Source organism: Colossoma macropomum, unplaced genomic scaffold (assembly GCF_904425465.1).
Source record: "Colossoma macropomum unplaced genomic scaffold, Colossoma_macropomum, whole genome shotgun sequence".
Classification (NCBI taxonomy): Eukaryota; Metazoa; Chordata; class Actinopteri; order Characiformes; family Serrasalmidae; genus Colossoma; species Colossoma macropomum.
In genome coordinates this window covers 4,993,989-5,014,470 of record NW_023494807.1, presented here as the reverse complement: position 1 = coordinate 5,014,470, position 20,482 = coordinate 4,993,989, and the positions used below count along the sequence as shown (strand labels likewise).

Genomic DNA, 20,482 nt, shown 5'->3' with positions numbered 1-20,482 from the left:
CGACAACGAGTGCTGAACAGTACACATCAGTATTGGGTTTTAATTAGTGAGAAAGAGAGGAGATGCAGTGTTGTGAACTCATCTGTGTCTTATCGGTCAGATTAAGAAGCCCATGATCTTTTTTTTTTATTCTTCAGAAAGCAAGCACTAAGAGCAGGAATGGACTGGCCCTGGTCTTTTGTTCAGACCGGACAGACCCCTGTCCTCATTGTACTCCATCTCAGAGGACATCAACTGGACCAATTGTTCTAAAACCTCTCCTCTAACCCCCCCACATAGTCCACATTTTGCTCTATATGTACGCGTTGGGAGTTGGGATCAAGCTGAGAGCTGAACACTTTGTTTAGATGGGAGTATCTTGCCAGCTTGTGTGAGCAGTCGTTCCTGTTCTTAAACCGTCAACTTTGCTTTTCATGCCACCAATATGGTGAGCTTTCTTGGTGTGTGTGTCATACTGATAAGTAATGTTAGCCATCATAAACAAGCCTCTGAAGCTACGACTTCTACACTACGCCATTGTACCTAAAGTACGGCCAGTCGCATCATGGATTTCCATGAAAAAATTGGAGCAAAAACTTCAACTTGGTTTGTGCAACCCCACAAAATTTCAAAACTGTGCTTCAGTTAGTTTTTTAATTATGATTTTTTTAGTTATGAAGTTTTTTTCCCTATTAGGATCTATCCTGCATCTTACATATTGAGTTTAACTGCATACAGAGTGACTGAACTGAGCTAAAATATTAAAATATTGAATTAATGCAAAGTTTTGTGAAGTAAATGCCTTCAACAGGTTAATTTATTAACCTTTTAGCTCAGATTGCACAATATTTGTCATTTTTCCAAATTGGCAAAATGGAGGTTTTATGTAGTATTTCTACATGTATAGCAAACTTGTGAATTATACATTTGTGAATGCAATATTTGAAGCTACACTGTGAGTTCCAAATGGTTTCACAGTTGAAAATCCAAATTTTAGGCCTATATATTTTCTCAAAATGATCTAATCCTGTTTTCTTTTAAAATGAAATCTTTTCCTGAATAAGGGCAGTTATGTCTAATTAACACATCGTCGCTGTCCAAAGGAAAACAAGCATCTCCGAAATGGTAAGTTTACAGGAGAGTCAAAAAAGGTCTTTATTTTCAATGTAGATTAATCTAAAGACAGTTTTGGACATTTCTGCTGGTCCATTTTGGAGCATTTCTGTTGGTCCATTCATGATGAAATTTTCATACAGTGTAAAGGACAGCTGTCATGCCAAAATATTGCAGAAAAGTAACAATCAAAAAAAAAAGTTACATGTTCTTCTTTGAAAAGGTAACAGTGCTTTGATGTCTTTATAGTTTGATCGTTTCTTGAAAATGGGGTATTTGAGTAAGAAGCGCAATATAAGAAGCAGTAAAACTGTAGAAAGGAAAACACTGGATTTAAACTTTAACCTTTATAATTAGGGATGCACCGATGTGGGAATTGTGTGATGATGCCAATATTCAATGTTTTTTTATATGTACATATCTACTGATGCTGATACCAGTTTTATTAAAAAATGTATGTATAAAAAAGTTAAAGTAAGTTTAATCAGAAGTAGAATTAGAAGTAATTTAAAATAAAATTAGAAGTAGATGTACCTGGATTTGAAATACAAAGAAGTATAGCATGTTTTTTCTACTTGTTTGGGCACCCCTGGCCAAATGACATGCTGCATTGATTTTCTGAGTGAAAATAAATTGCTGTACAGAGAACAGACTTCTGTACATTTTAATGCACGGTTAACTATTGCATATGACTGTATTATACACAGTATATCTTGTAGAAGCACACAAAGTGCACAAAGACTTTTCTTACCTTTTTTTGTTCATTTGGTTGGATTCCAGCAGAGGCCAGTCCATGCCTGGCTGAGAGAGAGGTCAGTCAGCTGTTTCGAATAGCAGCTTTGCAAATAACTGTCCAGCTAAACCCTTAGAGAGTCATGATGGTCAGAAGGATTGTGTCTAAGAAAACAGCGCAGACAAATATGCAATATAGCTGCTAACCAAAGCCAAGAACAAGATTCATTGCTGGCCTCGGCGCAGACAGCACTGGAATGACCTGGTGGTTATTTGAGAGCCCTCAAATGAGCTCCAAGAAAGAAACCTAGATGTAGTCTAACCCCTCCGATGTTTACTTTTTATATTTCTGTCTCCCGGGTCTTGTTTTTAAAGAGGAAGAGAGCGTTTTATCAATTAAGGCCGAGCGGCTCGGTTTCATGAGCGAAGCGTGGTAGGTATGCCCGTATTCATTTTCTCCTTCAGGAGGTTTCCCTCGCCCCTCCGTTTGGTCCTTGCACCAGGACTGTTGAAAGCCGACCAGCGGCAGAAGGAAACCGTGGTGTTTTCGAAGGGAAACGTCCAGCAGGTGTTTGTGTAACAGCTCCTCCTGACGCTGGCTTTGGATCTACTTGGCCCTCTTTTCTGCGCTCCTCCAACTGTGGGTTCTCAGGTGAAAGCTGTTGCCCGGCCCATCGTGACAAGTTAACAAATCTCTGTGGCTTCCGAGAGGAAACAGGTGGAAGGAGAAGGCCAAGTACTGACTACTGCTGAGGTGAGCAGGTCCTGCTGTGGGAGAGTGCAGAAACATCCATGTTGCTCTCTGAGAATGAACATCTGCATAGTGCCTCTCCTTTGGCACTGATCAGGCCACACTTTCAGCATATGTTTGCAGTGTGAGGAGAGATTCTGTAACTGTAGCAGGGGTCGTCTGAGAACTCTGAGAACTTGGCCTGGAGTTTTGGGCAGCTTCTGGCTGGACTCCCACTTTTTAACAGGAAGACGGTGGTGGGGTGCAAAAACTTAATCACAGGAAATGGAAGCTAGAGAAAGACATTTATAGAAAGTTAGATATGATAGAGGAGCAGCTTCAGGCATGGCCCTCTCTCCAAACTAGATATCCAATAGATAACAGCAGCAGACATGGGTGTGTGCAAATGTTTGGGCGCCCTAGGCAACATTTTGTTGAGAGCATACCAAGAGCATGTTTTTGCACATTTTTATCCACAATTACTGTTTATTTACTGGATTTTCAATTTAATATTTTGGGGGAAAAAATAAAAAATACAATGTGGCCTGTGCAGAAGGGACATTTTATATTTAATGTTTAATTTTTTCTAATATGTAAAAAAAAATTGAAATTGTGCTGAATTTTCCAGAACAAATTGTCATATTCTGTTGTTTTTTCTGGAATGTGTGAAGTTATTTTCACATAGAAGCTCAGCACAACAATCCATTTGCAGTTGTTTGTGTTCAAACTTTGCAAACATGAAATACATATTTCAAAGTCAAATTTGCTGATTTTTTTCTTTCCACAAATGTAGATGATTAACAAAGGCATGTTTGGTGTCCACAGTTTGCTTCTTTAGTTTTGCACAGACGCTATCATAGCTAACAGATAATAGAAGCTAATCAGGGATGGATCATGGGCTTCCGAGGCCCCTGGGAACCAGCATCTTTGGAGGCCCCCCAACTCTAACCATTACACTAAATAAATAAATAATCTTAGAGTGAGATGAAACAATAGTTCACATTCGTGTTTATCAGCAATGCAATGCATTCCCTTTAAGCCAGTCTGAGTTGTGATGCAGAACAAGAAATATTCTACATATATAAAAAGGGTCAAACATACCATTTTAATGGCAGCAACAAAATCAGTGATAATATAACATTTCTTGTTGAATTCATTTCATCCATCTACTGCTTAATTTTGCATTGGATTGCATCAAGCATTTGTACCCCCTCTGGCCTTGTGGTCTGTGGCTGCCCGTGGCCCCTGGCAGCCAAAGGCCCCTGGGCACTGGCCCCACTGGCTGGGTCAGTAATCCGTCCTGAAGCTTATATGTATGTATCTTATGATGTAAACAAAGTCAAACAAACAGAGTCATGTGTTGGTTTGGTTTAGTGTGGCAGGGTGCGCTGTAGAGAAACTTACACACGCAAATTCAGTCTACTAATAAAAAATGACCAGTGAACCTACATCCACATGTGTCTTCTAAGTTTTTGTGTGGTTAGTAAAGGTAAAATAGTAGTAAATCTAAAAAAATCTTTGTAGTCTATTTTGCCATATGATGCTCTGCATGCACCTCTCCACCATAAATAGGCTTAAAAAAACTATATATATATATATATATATATATATATATATATATATATATATATAAAGGAGCTGTTTTCTGATGGCTGCCCTGCACTGGCTGCCCTGCACTGTTCCTCATCCAAAAAGCAGTATATATATATATTTAGCTCCACCCATTCACGCTGATGTTGTAAAGGGTGGTTCAGCTTGGACTGCTTTTTGGAAGTCATCCTGTGTGTGAAATAATAATGTAAACGTCAGAGAAGTCAGGTTGTATTTCTCAGGGGTTTTGACCACGTCATACATCTTTACCTATTAATGTCACACACACAGGCTCAAAGGTCTGGCTCTGTTTTCATGTCTCAATAGCAAAATCAACATTATACTTCATATACAAGAAGATATGATGACAACAGTAGATCATTTACTCACACCCTCTGAAGACACATCCTTCACCACGTTTTGACCGAGTTCTCTTTGAATTCTCTTTCAACACACTCACAATCATCAGATTCATCCTCTTGGGGAAGGGGTCTGAAGTGCAACCCACCTCATAAACTGTTCTTCTGCATGTTGTGTGCAGTTACACGTTTCCACCAGAGAGGTCAAATCCCCAAAACTTACATAGTGTAATAGTATAAATATTATTAATCTTTTAAAGAAAAAATATCAGTCAAGATTTCAGTATCAGTATTGGGAAAGAACAAGTGTTATTGTGCCATCGTTATGAAGAGGCAGTTTTCTCTGAAAAGAGTAAGCATGAGTCGTACTAAGGCCCAATCCCATTTCTTATTTTTACCCCTACCCCATGTTTTTGAGTGTCACCTTGCCCCTTGGCACCAAGTTACAAGGGGTAGTGATTGAAATCTTCCTCTATGAAATGGGACCCTCAGATAAAAAGAGCATTACTTCATTAACAGCTACTAGCAGTGCTCTGTAGGCGACCCTCTGCCGTGATAGCAGAGGAGGGTAAAGTTCAGCTCCTCACTGCTGGGCTTTAGTTACATTTAGGGAATCATATGTCTTTAAAGAGGGGGATGACAATTATTCATTATTGTCCACCCCAAATTCTTCAGTGATATGAAGCTGAAGTCAGATATTCACCACCTTCTTGTTCGGATTTTCTCGTTCCACCTTAAGTGGTGCAGCAGATAGCTAATGAGACATCAGCATACTACTAGCATTTTTATGCTTGTTATGAAGAAAAGAACCACATTACATTGAAACGATATTAAACTAAGATAATACAATGGTAACCATAATTTTTAACAGAGAAAATTCTCACATTTGTCGCTCGTGCAGCCGTCTTGCCGGTTTTTCTTTTTTTCTCATAACACTCTGTTTGGTGTGTGCCTCAGAAAAACCTCTGTTTGGGGTCCATGTAGCCCTAACACTTCACCCTACCCCTCTATCTGGACACCCTACCCTTAGACATGAACGTGCAAAACGGAGGAGTAAGGGCTAAGTGGTAGGGGCGAGGGGTGAAATGGGATTGGGCCTAAGAGAAAGGCGGGTCAACCTATATAGTGTGATGGAGGTGCTGGAGTATTATAGCAGGCCAAGTCTCTGTTGTTGCATCTCCACAACTAACTGGCTTGTTGCAGTGATTCCTGATGGAAGTTTTTTAAAAGGAAAGAGCTTTTGATGTCTGGTGAGGTTTGCCAGAACGTTACATTTAAAGAGGGGCCCTCACTCAACCACACTGTTTTTCCTTCCAGAAAGCTGTAGCCACTACAGACCTGTGAGTGGACAGTGACGATGCAGCAGACAGACAGGTTACTGATGCCAGCATTTTGAAGTTCTCCCAAATTCGTTTCCCATGACAGTCTTGCATGGTACATCAAGCAAGTTTCTTCCTGGAATGTTTAGGAATGTGACTCAGTGGAATCCTGGAATACAGCAGATTACAGTTGTTTTGTACAATTTATACTATAGTCATTTCTATTGAGCTGTTTATCTTGTGTGGTTTTGTGTTGCCGTCTGTGTTGAGTTGAGGAGTGACTCTCCCCATTCACAGCGAACTCTGAAATTTATCATCATTTAATGGGACATGGGAGAATAAAGTACACATCCTGCCTTTCACACACTTTTCCGAACAATAGTGGGAGCCTTCGTGAGCATCGCGTCACTTCACCTTGTGTAGAGTTCTGTAATCATTCATTCATTTCTAACAAACATTTGTTGGCTTTGTTTCGGATGAAGCGGTTAAATGTTCGGGACGTCTTGAGAGCCGAGAGCGCTTGCATGTTTACGCTGCCTGTCAAAATTCGGTGACAGCCTCAGATACTCCACCCACAAGTGTATATAGATCTTATGTTGCTATAGGCTAAGATGGCCTAAGATGCTAAAATGAATCCTGGCCATGCAGATTTGGGTGTTTCGACAAACTGATCATATAATACAAAAAAAAAAATATTCAATGTTGTACATTCTTCTTGTATTTCTTTTTTTCCCTCAGGTTCACATAAAACGTTTATGTTTTATACATCAGTCATAATTAATTTTTACATAACTGTCCAGGCTGAAACACTTCAGTGTGAGTGGGTGGGGCTAAACTGCTCTAGGCTGAATATTCAGATGTATGAAAGCGTGTTGGTTTTTGTGACATCATAGAAACAGTGAATTTAAAACAGGCTGTTTTTGCAGTTTAGTTTCCATATTTGGACTGTATGGACAGGGAATGAACATCGTAGTTTATATGTATTTTACATACTACATAAAATGTTGTTTTAAAATGGTGAGGAAAACTCGGATATGTGCTAATGTGAAGGGGAAATTATAACACATTTTCCTTTCATACCCTAAAAATATGAAGGTGAAACCTGGTATCAGGGAGAAAGACACCTATAACATATTTATATATATATATATATATATATATATATATATATATATATATATATATATATAGTAATTACAATGCTTTTTCCTAGTTTGAGTCATCTACCTATCCATAGCAGGCTGAAACCCAGCTGCAGCACACTGTATGTTGCTATGACTGTATCAATGGTTGCAGTTAAATACAGCTTTTAAATGACTTTTAAAGCGATATTTTCAGCATTGGTGCTCACCGGAGACCTATCAATGAGCATCAAATTAGCAAAAGCAAGAGCAAAGTGAAAAGGTCTACTGTAATAAGACATCACTGAGCTGTATGAACCAGAGTGAGAGGCTACAGTAATGTAGGAGTTGAACCATTTAACTGGACAGATGATATATATTATATATATGGTTATTGGTTTTAACATGCAGCCACTGTTGCTCTCACTGGACGGCAGTACAATATCAGTACAAGAAACTGTTCACTCTTTGGAAGTCGTGAGACTTCTTTGTTCAGGATGAAATGACTCTGTATTCTCTCGAACATTTTTCAAAATTATTGCAAATAATAAGTACATTCTGATTAAGCTTATTTTGTCCACTCATATACAGCTATATGCAAAAAGTATAAAAATTATGAACACCCCCTGTTCATATTACATAATTTGTTGATTTTCTAAGTGAAAGTAAAATAACACATCCTCTACAGGAACAAACTTAAGTATGTCATTTTTTCTGCTCATTTTTGGGGCATAATCTCTATTTATTTACTGAGTTTCATATACTGGAAAAAAATAAAACATAAAATATAAAACGCCCTAACTTTTCCACAGGCCACATTCTGTGTTTCTATGTTTTATTTCATTTTAATTGTGTATTAAAAGTGTATTAAAAACTTTCCCCTTTAAAATCAACAAAACATATCAGGGTGCACAAACTTTTGCACATGACTTGCAGCTATAACAAAATGCACAGCTTTTTAAATGTAGAAGTATTCCCGTTAAATCTGGGACCTTTGGGACTTCCCTTTTTTCTGGGAAGTTTGATTAATTACATTTAACTACTAATACATTATTTCAGTCATTTGACAGCCCTAAATATTATTGGTTAAAATATTTTTCCCCGCCCACTGGTGCATGGTGATGTAAGCAAAACTCAGAAGATGTTTTAGGGCAAAAGTCACTTAATTTCAGTAAAAGATTATGGGAAAAACTAAAAATGAAGACCCATTTTTGGTTTTGACTTGAAATAAACTGTAAGGCACATTGCGATGTCTGGCAGTATAATCACAATATTAGTTTTTTCCATATGGTGCAATAATAAGCGAGCTAGAGACATATTCAGGCCACTCCAGATGAGCGGGGAGGGGTGCCCTTCTCATGTGGGGAGGACAGAGTAAACAAGACCCCGCATACACCCCTGCTGGAGCAAGATGAAGAGTGGTCTCTGAAGGGCATGTGGAGCGCTGAGTCTTAAGGCCCATTGCTGGGTGGGGGATCAGCTTGGAGCTAAGGAGCTTTTTAGGCTTGGAATGTGTAGCACAATAGCTGTGTGGTGGGGATTTGATTCTTGGTATAGTTACAGCTTAATGTTTTCATTCAAATCTTTTCTTCTTGTCTTCACACAGCAAAAAACAGCCCGAAGCTGCAGTTGAGTGGGCGCACCTCCAAGGGAGATCTCCCAAGATTAAGACTAGCTTTGGATTGCATTGTCCTCTAAATTGAGTGATTGCTGAATTTTTTTGGTACTCAGCTGGGTTTTTCGATGCCTTCTGTTAAATTACAAAGTGAAAGTTGGTGTGGCTTTAAAGGAGAAAGGAGTGCGAGATGCTGGAAGTGGGTATATTTGCTGACCGTAACAAATTGCAGGAAGGGCTGACGTTAATAACATGTATATGGAATGTCATATAGACAGCAGGTCACCAGTTTTGGGACTCGTATGCTTATTCGCACACAGATGCTAAGTAGGTTGACGCCTGAGGTAAGGAAATTTGGTACTGAATGACTTGGAATTTTCCAATACTCGGTAGGTAGGCCTCACATCCTACATTTTTTTGTGCATTTCATTTTTCCTTCCTGAGGACTATCAGTAATGTTTGTGTGGTTTTATGTACCAAAAATAGCCAAAATTAATTGTAGCATGACCATTTTCCAACATCTCTGTAACTGTACCTAAAACTGATATAGTTAAATGAGCTAAAAGAGTGAGGTCATGACATTGTGTTTCACAGATGAAGTGGTTCACTTTGTACCATGTGCAGTTCAGGTGAAGATTAACATTAATCCCTGTCATTCATCTTGCTGAGATACTTGCTCTCAGCACTGGATCTTTTAAAGTAGCTGTTACCTTACCTTTCTGTTTTCGAGATTTGCATCCTAGAGGTCAGGCTGGTGAGTTCTTTATAGCAGTCTTTGACACATCTAAGCCAGCATCCCGGAGAGTGTTTTTGATCTGTTCAGCACTTTTACTTCATGATTGAGTTCAACTGGCAGTAAGGTATTCTACTGGCACTACTGTTGTAATTTCTGTGTTGCCAGGCTGTTTGCTGCTGCTAAACTCATCAGTGTGCTCTTGATTCTTAACAGCGTGCCAAACAGTTGATTTTGACACATTGAGGGCCACTTCCCCAGGCAGTGTACTTGTGTTCCCAAGGCCCTGTGTTTCCCAGGTGCTTTGTTCCCAGAGCCCTATGTTTTAAAGCCTGAAGTTTCCAGTGCCGCATATTCCTAGAGCCCTATGTTTCTGGGGACCTATGTTTCCAATGCTTTATGTTCCCAGAGCCCTATGTTTCAAGAGCCCTATGTTTCTGGTGCCTTATGTTTCCAGGGACCTATGTTTCCAGTGCTTTATGTTCTCAGAGCCCTGTTTCCAGTGCCCTGTTTCAAGAGCCCTGTGTTTCCAGTGCTTTATGTTCTCAGAGCCTTATGTTTCAAAAGCCCTTGTTTCCAGTGTCTTGTGTTCCTAGAGTCCTATGTTTCTAGTGCCCTATGTTCCCAGGGCCCTATGTTTCAAGCAGCCTAGCTGTCCAGGCCGTATGTGTTTCAAGGGGCCTATGTTGTCCAGGCCCCTATGTTTCAAGGGGCCTATGTTGTCCAGGCCCTATTTTTCCATGTTTTTCAACACATTTCACATCAAACCATTCTGAATTACTTTGTTTGCATCTTAACCATTTAATTATGTACATTTTGAAAAATGGGTGGAATTCCTCTTTAAACAACTCTCAGAAACGCAACAAAACGACAGAATTTAAACATTTACATTACATTATTATAAACATGCTTCCTCCTCATAGACTAATCAAATCATATCATTATTATAAATGTAAATATTGTGATAGATTAGAGTAAATATCGACCACCCTTACTTTAATGCCATCGGCATATTTTTCGTTTCAACTCCAGTGTACTGGAGTACGGAGCCAAAACACCTTCAGTTACATCACAGTCCTATTACTTACAGACTTTTCTCTATGTAGTTCATTTGGCATAGAACTGTGCTCCTGGACACACTCTGCGCCTTCTTGGTCAATACGGACGTCTTTGTCACTGTGCTGGTTTCCTGTACAGGAGAGAACAGGAAGCCAGTAGGCAGCTATTTCCATTGTGCCCAGACGAGTCCAGTGAGGTCACTGCTTCCTTTCAGGAGGCCGCCGCTGCACTGCGCTGCATCATAAGCTGCTTGTTCTCTTTGATGTCAAACTATAATAGGATTATATTCAGTTGTGGCGTCAAACGCAGGTGATAATAGGTTTTTAAAAAGGATTGTATGAAAATGAAGCTGACTGGCCACAGAGGAATAGCTAATTCATCATTGTTGCTGTGGAATTTAATAAAATGAGATTGGGTTGGTTTAATAAGTTCATCAGCATCCACATGTTACAAACGGGGAGGGGGTAGGGGTGTAGCTGTAGGAGCCCTGCGTAGAGTAGATGGAATCCAGCACTTGAACATCAAGTCTCTCCATGCTCGGACGTGGACTGTGCAGCCCAACCTGCAGATTAGCCTTCAGTGCTGGAGATTAGGTCTCTGTAAGACCAATGAGGGCCTTTAATAATGAGCTTGGCACACATGGCCATGCTGGCTTAGTGAGGGGTAGAGGGGGACTCGTTGTGTTGCCATGTAGTGTTCAGTAAAACCCTCTCTGTATACTTAGCTTGGTGCCTGACAGTTATACTGTTCATCAAGCTAAATGTTAGCTAGTCAGGAGTGGGAAGGCCTGCACATCACAACATTGATGTCAACGTCAAATTCAATCTCTGGAGAGGTTCACTGCATCCTGACTCATGAGTAGTTCAGGAGGTTTGTAGGTAGTAGTATGTAGATAGCATGTAGATAGTATTTAGTTAATAGCAGTTAAATGTGATGTGCATAAGACTTTGTTTCATCCGGGTGTCTTTTTGTTGTAGCACCCTTTAGACAGTTAGGCGAAACAACGGTCTGTTATTGGTTGTTTTGCATGTCAGTCAAATGGCCTTTTCTTGTCACAGTAGGCGGTTCGTAGCAATGTTGAGTGACGAAACCCACCAGACGTGTAAGACTGATGCAGTGCTAACCGTATGACATTTAGCTTCCATTACCTGTTGGCTAAATTCGCATCACAGCTCTTAAACAAAAGGACTCCAAACATGGCTGATCATCTGCGTTTGGTTTAAAGTAGTCAATGTGGAACCATTACTCTGGCACTTACGTTAATAACCCTCATTAATATCAGTGGTATGAGCATTTGAAAAACATTTATATCCACCTTGCTCTGCCTGTTCCATTTCCCATTTTGATTTCCTAAACCTACCGATGTCTGCATGTGTGTGTGTAGTTCATTTGAGCGCATGTGGGCCCAGGCCAGGCCGCAGAGTGATCAGACTTTTTAGAATGTTTCTCCAGATCCTTTCTGCTTTCTGCATCACCAGTGAGGCTCCCCCAAACTCGGGGAGGGGAGAGAGAGGGCAAAGCGGACTGGTTAGGGACATGAAACCCCCTTTCTTTCTGCCTCCTTTACTGTGGCAAAGCCCTAGTTTATAGACCAGATGTTTGAATATTTCCTCTATGATGTTTTTGATTTAATAAAACGGATCCTGTGCTCGTAGGAATGAGTCATCGCAGAAGCGGGGTCTGTCAGGGGACCCTCTTATATTTACAGTGACACAATTACTCCGCTTCGTTTTATGATAATTAGAGCATGGCGACATCAAGGATGAGGCAGGGAGGAGATTCTGACCCCTGGACATGCTGTAATGAACAAACGAAGGATGAGAGGGAACAAAATAACAAACTAAGACTTCTACTCTTCTCCTCCGTCCCACCCTACGTTCCAGCCCTGACTGCTTTGATATCTGATACAGACTGCAATGCTCATTGGGTCTGACCAAAAACACTGGTGTGGCTAACAATTAATGCAATTTAGTGAGTTCAGTTAGCATGACATCATTTGCTAAATTCCAGGTTAGCTCTACCAGCTCTCAGTTATTTTTAGCAGCCAGCACTTTTTAAAATAAAAGTTAAAGGAATAGTTTGTGTGACGGAAGATCTAATTTACAGCTTTACTGTGTAGTTGATCAGCCAAGACACGTTCAGGGTACAGTTTGCCAAATGCTAATAAGTGGGGTATGCTAACCTGCTCTTAGCTTCCATTACATTTAGCTAAATTAGCGCTGTAGCTACTGTGCAGTGCTAAAGAAGCATGTCTTGCCTGCTACATTTGCTACACAGTGCTGATCGGTGAGGTAAAAGCTTCCATTGTTTGTTAGCTACATTAGTCTTTAGCCTTGTAGCTCTAACACAAAAATGGATGGTTCAAACTGGACTGGAACAAGGTGGCTTTTTTATTGTTTTCATTGAGAACGACACATTTTGCGTGTGCGTATTATTGTGTGGAATCAAAAAAAACAATGTTTTTCTGTGTTGACCAAGATTAAATCGAATGTAGGCCTTAAGAGATGGTTGCGGTCGCTGAGCACCCTGAACGAAATGAATTAGCACGACGTAAATAAAAAGTAGCTTTTTTCTTTAGTTTAGCTTGTGTTTACTAGCAGCTCCGCACTTGCTAGTCCATAGCAGATCACTTTCTACAAGGGTTAGTCACAAATTGTAAATGTATATTTTCAAATGTATAGAAGTTAAGGGGAAAATGGTATGTAACTTGACTTTTCACAAAACTATTCCTTTAAGCAAACTCAGCCAGCAAGCCTGGATTTTTTATGGTGAAACAGCTTGGGAAGGATATAACCTTTCAAAGATTTACTGCGTTCTTGCAAAAGAACAGAGTTCCTGACCAGTTTTGATGCTTCCTCCTACGTGACGATCAACTTTTCTCATTTTCCAGCACTTGACTTTGTCTGCTGTGAAACACGTGACGGCGCATGAATATGCATTGCTGGTATTGTCAGAGGAGTGTCTAGTGAGATGTCTGTGAGTGATTTGTCCATGTGGGCCCACTGATGGTGTGTGTGAGCGCAGCTGCTCTCAAATGCATTAGCGCAAAGTGCCGCCGAGCCAGAAGAATCTCGCATGAGAAGCGCAGAAGGCATTTTAATCAAAGCAAGATGCCCCGCTGGAAGCTGGAAGGGGGCATAGCCCAGGCATGTGCGGGACCAGTGCCTGTCATAGGGATGTGGTCAGACTGCTGGATCGGCCAGGCCCGCAGAACCTGGTCTGTCAACAACTCCAGATAGAGCTGAAGCAGCCAGATGCGAAAAATCCCTCCGTAAATCCTCCATGTTAATCATTTTATGTCTAGACTTTCCTCACATATGCAGTAACTTTGGTTCACGTTGGATTATTTGACTGCTGTGGATTAGGAGTAGGAGTGAAAAATGCGTCAGTGAAGTGTGACGCATGAATCTGAATGTGCTACAATATCTATATAATAGGGGTGAAAATCTTTGAATTTTCAGGTCATGAAAGATAAAATAATTGAATAGTAAATTAGAATGTCTGATCAGCGTAGCTTCTCTCTATCGTTATACTTCTCATATTTCAAAAACAATGAGATGTCTGAACTCTACGCTCCACCAGAGGGCAGTGAAGAGCTGCGTCTTTGAGTTTCTTGTTGTTTAGTCCAGTGAAGGTGGATAGAAAGACTACCTCAGCCGTCTAAAGGCCACCACACACCAAGCTGCTTAGCAGATAGCGGTGCAGCTATACCACAAGAAGCGATGCGGAAAAGCACAGATGAACGTCAAGCTCAAACTAATTTTACACTCAGCTCAAATAGATGTAACAGGACCAACATCATTCAATGGGTTTTTCAAGTTCGGCGTCAGCTAACTACGTTTTAAAGGCTCATTTATGCTCCCTTTACATATGAAAAAGAACACGGCAGTTTCAAACGATGCAACCTTCACTGCCCACATACGTCCATGTGCCCTTACATTGGCATGGATGGTAAGCAGTACATCCACTAGAGGGCAGTCCAGAGCAAAACGTTTCTGACAACAACAAACATGGCGACGGTAGAGGAGGCCGTAATAATGTACCAACTACGAAAGAAGAAAGAGGCATTAGTGTGTCTGTGAGGCCAATAAATACGTTGTGGCGTTTACAGAGAATTCTTTTCACTTATATTACCAATGAGAGAATTTGGCATTGTGTCTTGTGTGAACTATTGGCTGCACTGGCCCTATGGCTGTATCTGTATCCGTAAGCTTTCAGAGAACGTGCGCGAATATGGACGTAACCATATCCGTATTAAATGTTGAGCATTAATGAGCTTTAATTCGCTGTTTTCTAGCTAAAAAGTTATCAGGTGAAAAATTTTACATCACTTAGCTTGTAACACTAGCCGATGTGAAAACAGATGAAGAGCATTGATCTGTTTGTCTTAAAGACTTTAGATTTGGTGCCTTTCTTAGTGTAAATTTTATGTATACTGCCGCTGTATTTTTGTTCTGGTTTTAATAAAGTACCCTAGTAGTATGGTGGTCTGAGTAAATCATTTTTGCATTGCTTGTCATTTGGCTAATGTATCCGCTGTGTGGTAGCATGTAGCCTTAGTCCTATGGAGAATTTGAAATGCCCTTCCCCAACATATAATCAATTTGTAATTATTGTCAATAAATTATAGACTCATCTTTCATCCAAAATAAAACTTTTCTACTATTTCTTCCTGTCTTATTTGTATTTTAAGTAATGTATATTAAAAAAATAGCCAAACTGAAAAGCATGCTGGTCTGGTGCTGGCTGCTTTAGCCGCTCCCCCATCATGGTCCTGCTGGTTGACCAGAATACCAGCATCTAAAATACAGCATATGCTAGTTTTGCTTGTCTATACTGATTTTTTCTAGCAGGGAATATCAAAGTAACTGAGCCGAATTCCTTTGTATCGTGGTAAGATTCCATGATGCACTGAATTATTTCCCAATCAGTTGTGCTCAGTAAGCAAGTTAGTCAGTATGCTTAACATGCTGTACACAGATTTAATCAAAATGCAGCAGCGGTCTCATACTTTGGCCTCTAACAGCCAAATGTGACAAGTTCCCTGGGCCTCACAGCTAGATCGGGTTACCTACTGGCAGAGGTCAGAGCCCAAGTCGGAATGAGGTAGATGGCTTCGTGACATCACATCCTGCTTCTTTTAGCTGGAGGGAGGATGAGAAATGCAGTAGAGTTCTCACGAAAGAGTTCAAATATCAGCACAGAGCAAATGTGATTGATTAGGCCTGGGGAACAACATAACTGTGTTTGACCGATGCAGGCTGTTTTTCTCTCAGTGGGCAGCATGATCTTTTCAAGGGTGAAAAATGTAGCTCTTTGACAGTGATTCCTCTTCCCGAAACCTGAACAACATTCCTTAAAATGACCAAAAAAAGTTCCTAAATGGTTTTTGCCTTTGGTTTAGAGTTCTAGGAAAGCCCTTTAATTGGCATATATTTCGAGGTTCCTTTAAGCCTTGGGTTACACCACACGACTTTTAAAGATTATAATTATGAGATTATAAGATTAGATAAATATTATTTTATAATATTATAATTTTATAAAGATTATAAAGATTATAAAAATGATGTGAAATTATGTGGTTTTTGCAGATTTTTTTGGGCGACTGAAATATTGCGTACCACACACTAAACGATTAGGGATCGTACACTACTCGTCTAATAAGCTGTCACTGAACTCATGCTAACTCTTGCATTCTCCCGTTACAAGGAGACGCAAATAAACAAATGTGAAGCTGCTGCTGCTGTGTTCTCTGCCATTTGTACTGTAAAGAAGCAGCAGGTAAACATGTTTAAATGAGGCTCATTGATTTAAAAATGTGATCAGTGTATTTTTTTAGAGTTTTAAATGTAAATAAACTCTGTTGTGCTCGTGCCTGAAACTCATTGAAAAGCTTCGCTCCGGACGTGAGTGACTTTTTCGCCATTTTTCTCTGTGTACTTGCTGTATTTTCTTCTTTCACGCTCTCGGTTTTCATTGGCTGTTGCAGGAATCCGTTCAGATTGAGTCGTTGACCAGTTTACACTAGATGTCACTCAGAGTCGGGTCAAAAAAATCAAACATTTGATAAACTCCGACTGGTCTGAAACACGATCGGGAGGCCAAAAATCTGAGTCTGCTCCCCTCACACACGACTCGATTCTCTCTCCAACTGTCAACTCCGACTGACCCAAACATCTGCAGACTACAGCCAACTAGCACAGCCTCGGCCAGACAGAGAATCAGGGCTACAATCAGGTAACCCCGGCTTTAAGGAGATATACGTTACTTGTAGTTGTATTTAGCATCATAACCACACCCACTAACCCAGCCTTCATACTTTCACCATCACAGCTGCTGTTTCACATGCAGATGTCTTTGATGGACACAATAATGTAAAGTGCTTTCTCATTGATGGTAACAGGCTTTCTTTGGGCTAGAATGTCCTCTCAGGATAAAGTTTGGCATATAAGCTAAGCTAATGGGCTGCAGTAAAACGCAGAGACAGGCTTTGAGTTTAAATCTTAGACATCCAAACTGTCCAAAGTATGAAATATGAAACTTGAATATCTGTTACAAACTTTAAAAGTCTCAGTGTAAGCTAGAGAGCTGCTCTACAATGTAAATATATATCACATTAGCTTGATGCTATCATAACATTGAAATGCTAGGATGCTAACGAAAAATGCCATGATCTTTGTAAACAAGCAAACAAGCAAAACAAGCTACTTAGAAAGCAAATATAAAAGGTTTTCTCATTAAACATTGTTGTGTAGGACAGTGACAGTCATCTTTTAGTGTAAAAGTGCTTAAAAGGTATTACAGCCTGCAGCTGTAAAGCTGGGCATTATGACAATATATATTGTTATTATGATTATGCAATGCAATATGCGGTTCTGAACATATCGTGGATATTGTCAGTACTTCTAGAACATTGACCAACTGCCTGTTTCATTATGGGGAGAGCAAATTTAGTCCCATTTAACAGGATTTAGTGCTACACAGTGTCCAAATATTGAATAAAAATCATTGAATATACAGTTTTTGATAGTTTTTTTAAAATGTAGCACTTCTGGTTCTTTTTTCTCGGCTCCAACAGATCAGATGTGTGAAAATATAAATATTGTGACATTTTGTGTGTTGTGAAAATTTTCATAACTTACCATATCGCCCACCTTGAAATGTACACTATACTGTGCTCTGTGGCAGCCACTGATGAGCCACACCTCCTATCCTGCCCACTCCACTAAGACAACCAGTAAGAGAAGCACCCAGAAATGACCTTTTCTATATAAATGAGTAAATGATAGAGTAAAACATGACACAAAGACTGAATTAAGGCTTTATTTAGGATCTTATTGAATGAAAATGTTGAATAATTGTTTCAGTCCTAGTTTGTTGATTAAACAAAATTGGTTCTTCTTTTGCTCAGAAGACAAAAGACACATACTTTTTAGAGTGAATGTCCATGTGAAAGTGTATGAGCATGACCGCCAGTTCACCTGAGCTCCAGGCCTTCAGGAGTCTGCCGAAAACATGGAAACTCACTCGTACTCCAAACATCTCATTTGCATCCTTCAAAAGGGAGGAGATTTTCTGCTCCGATTGCGGTTAAGAGTCCAGGCTGAAGATAAGCACCAATCTGCGCTGTGCGTATTTCAGAGCAATTATCCCTGGAACTCTCCTGAGATGAAACAGCTCTTCTGTTGTCAAACTTGTGTGTTTTCTCTCTGTGGGAAGATTTTCAAAGATACTGGCTGAAGTGTCCCTTGGGTTCCTTTGGATCCCTGTTGGTTTAAGCAGACTAACCCAAAATTCACTTTTTTGATTATTTGATTAGTCGCTGAGGGCTCGGTAATAGCAGGCTTTAACGGTGTAGCTGTTGGAGGAGTGTTGAACCTGAGTGTTCACAGGAGCCCCATATGAAATAGGCAAATGGCAAAATGGCATTCCATGCATTCCCATCTGTCATTTGAAGGAGTCATCAGTAAGACCTCTTTTATTGCTTATCTTGGTGTCGGGGCTCTTCATTGCATTTGGACGAGTCTCACTAATATTAATCTATTTATACATGCACATTGCCTTCCAAACGTTTGGGGATATCTGATGAACTAAGTATAAAATATAATGAGCATGTTTTTTTCTTAGTTTGCAATAGATTTTAATGCATATAACGCATAGCTGTTTCAGAATAGAATAGAATATGGCCGTAACTAGCAATGAGGACACCAAGGTCCAAGAACAGCTGTGGTTCGGACATAGACTTTACTGCCCACTCTGTTTATCTCTACGCTGCCCTGAGTCCCAGAGTACACATATTTTCAGCTAATTTTTCAAAATGAACGTAAAATAAATAGTTATATGATAAATTACATAAACTTAAACAGGGCAACTGGAGTCAAATCAGTTTATGGGACAGTAATAGCAGTTCATGGAAAAATTAAGGGATGGGGAAGGAACAAAAGAAAGGAAAAGGTGTATAACAGTTATGCATGGGTAACAAGGAGCAATGATTTGGTAAAAGAAAAGGAGAAAAGAGTGACTTTCGGTTGGTGTAATTCTCATATTTGGCAGTTATTTTATTCATTATGAGATGTAGGTAAAATTTCTGCAAAATGGACCTCACTAAAGTTTTTATCTTAGTTAATGGCCCTAGAATTCGTCTTTGGCTTCACCAGGTTGCACAAGATATATAAAATAAATAGCAGAAAACATACATACAAAATACAGCACAAGCTTCAGATACACCAGTAATCAAAAAACCTTCTGTCTCAGTTTAGATTACTAAAACTGGGTAGTTGATGAGGTTAGTAAAGGAACAATTTTTTATTTTTTTATTTTTTTGTGGATTGAGATACCTTATTGCACCTTTTAATGGGGAGCAGATTCAACAAATGGTAGGTGAACAGGATCTCTGATATTAGCAACACTTTTGCAGATATTTTAAAAGTAACAGCGAGAAAATTCATATTTCTAAAGAAGGCAAAGTGTTCCCTAGGCTATGGGGTTTCATCGCTCAGCATAATAATAATTATAGTAATGTTTATTTATATAAACCTTTCATACATTGAAAATACAGCTCAGAGTGCTTCACAATACAAAGTAAAAACAATAGAGAAAGAAGAGAAAAAAATCAGAAATAAAATAAATAATACATAGCAGAAACGAGGATATATTAATAATTACAATTAAAAAGCACAAGATAAAAGTATAAATAAAAAAGGATAAAAAAAATAAAACTAATAGTAATATTCCAGTAAAAACAAAGGAAACAATACAAAAATGAGTTAAATGCTAAAGTAAAGAAATGTGTTTTAACTGTTTTTTAAAAACATTGACAGAAGAAGCCTGACAGATGTTTACTGGTAATGCGTTCCAGATTTTTGGTGCATAAAACAAAATGCTGCCTTTTAAGTTTCATATGTGAAATATGGAGAAGGCAGCACTGGATGATCTTAGAGCTCGATTTGGAACATCATCTGTCAGCACTCAGAAATGTATGAAGGTGCTAAACCATTAAGAGATTTAAAAATTTGTAATAAAATATTACAGTTGTTTCTAAAAGAGACAGGCAGCCAGTGGAGTGATGCTAAAACTGATCTAATATGATCCTGTTTTCTAGTCTGTCTTAATATTCTTTCTGCTGCATTTTGCACAAGTTGTAGTTCGTTGGTTGTGCTTGCAGGACGTCCTATGAACAAAGCATTTCAGTAGTCGAGAAATCACAAAACATGACCAAGAACTGCCTAGTTTGGCTAGAAGGGCTTGCTACTGTTAACAGGCTGGCATTTAGCTTGATAATTATTATTTTCTGTCCCACCAAACTGATAAAAACTGGTGCACTGGTGAAGGACCCTGATAGGTGGCCATCTTATTGCACAATATAGTGCTTTTCAGTCTCTAAACTGCCCAAACTTTAATGGGCAGTGTAGCTTTTTGGTTATTCTTTTCTATCCTATTGACGAAACTAAAACACAAACAAACGTCCAGTTATTACTTCCAGTAAGTTCTAGACTGGATACTAAAATGTCTGGGTTTTTTAAAAATGTTGTGTGTCCGTGGTCATTTAATCACAAATGAGTACAGTGCAGTTAGAGCCATTAGCAGTGATTAGAGTAAATGCACTCTAACTGGCACTTACCAAGCTTAAAGA

General features: G+C 39.4%; 1 protein-coding gene across 3 annotated transcripts in view; it reads left to right on the top strand.

Annotated features, from left to right (window-relative positions):
• fbxl7 (F-box and leucine-rich repeat protein 7) overlaps positions 1-20,482 on the top strand; it is a 68,088-nt gene that overhangs the window by 27,722 nt on the left and 19,884 nt on the right. The window contains exon 1 of one of the 3 annotated variants that reach the window (XM_036556461.1): positions 2,431-2,578. The exons of the other annotated variants lie outside the window; for them this stretch is intronic. The gene's annotated coding sequence lies outside the window, so the exon portion shown is untranslated. Of the gene's footprint in view, positions 1-2,430; positions 2,579-20,482 lie in introns of those variants that run through there. 3 annotated transcript variants of the gene reach the window in all.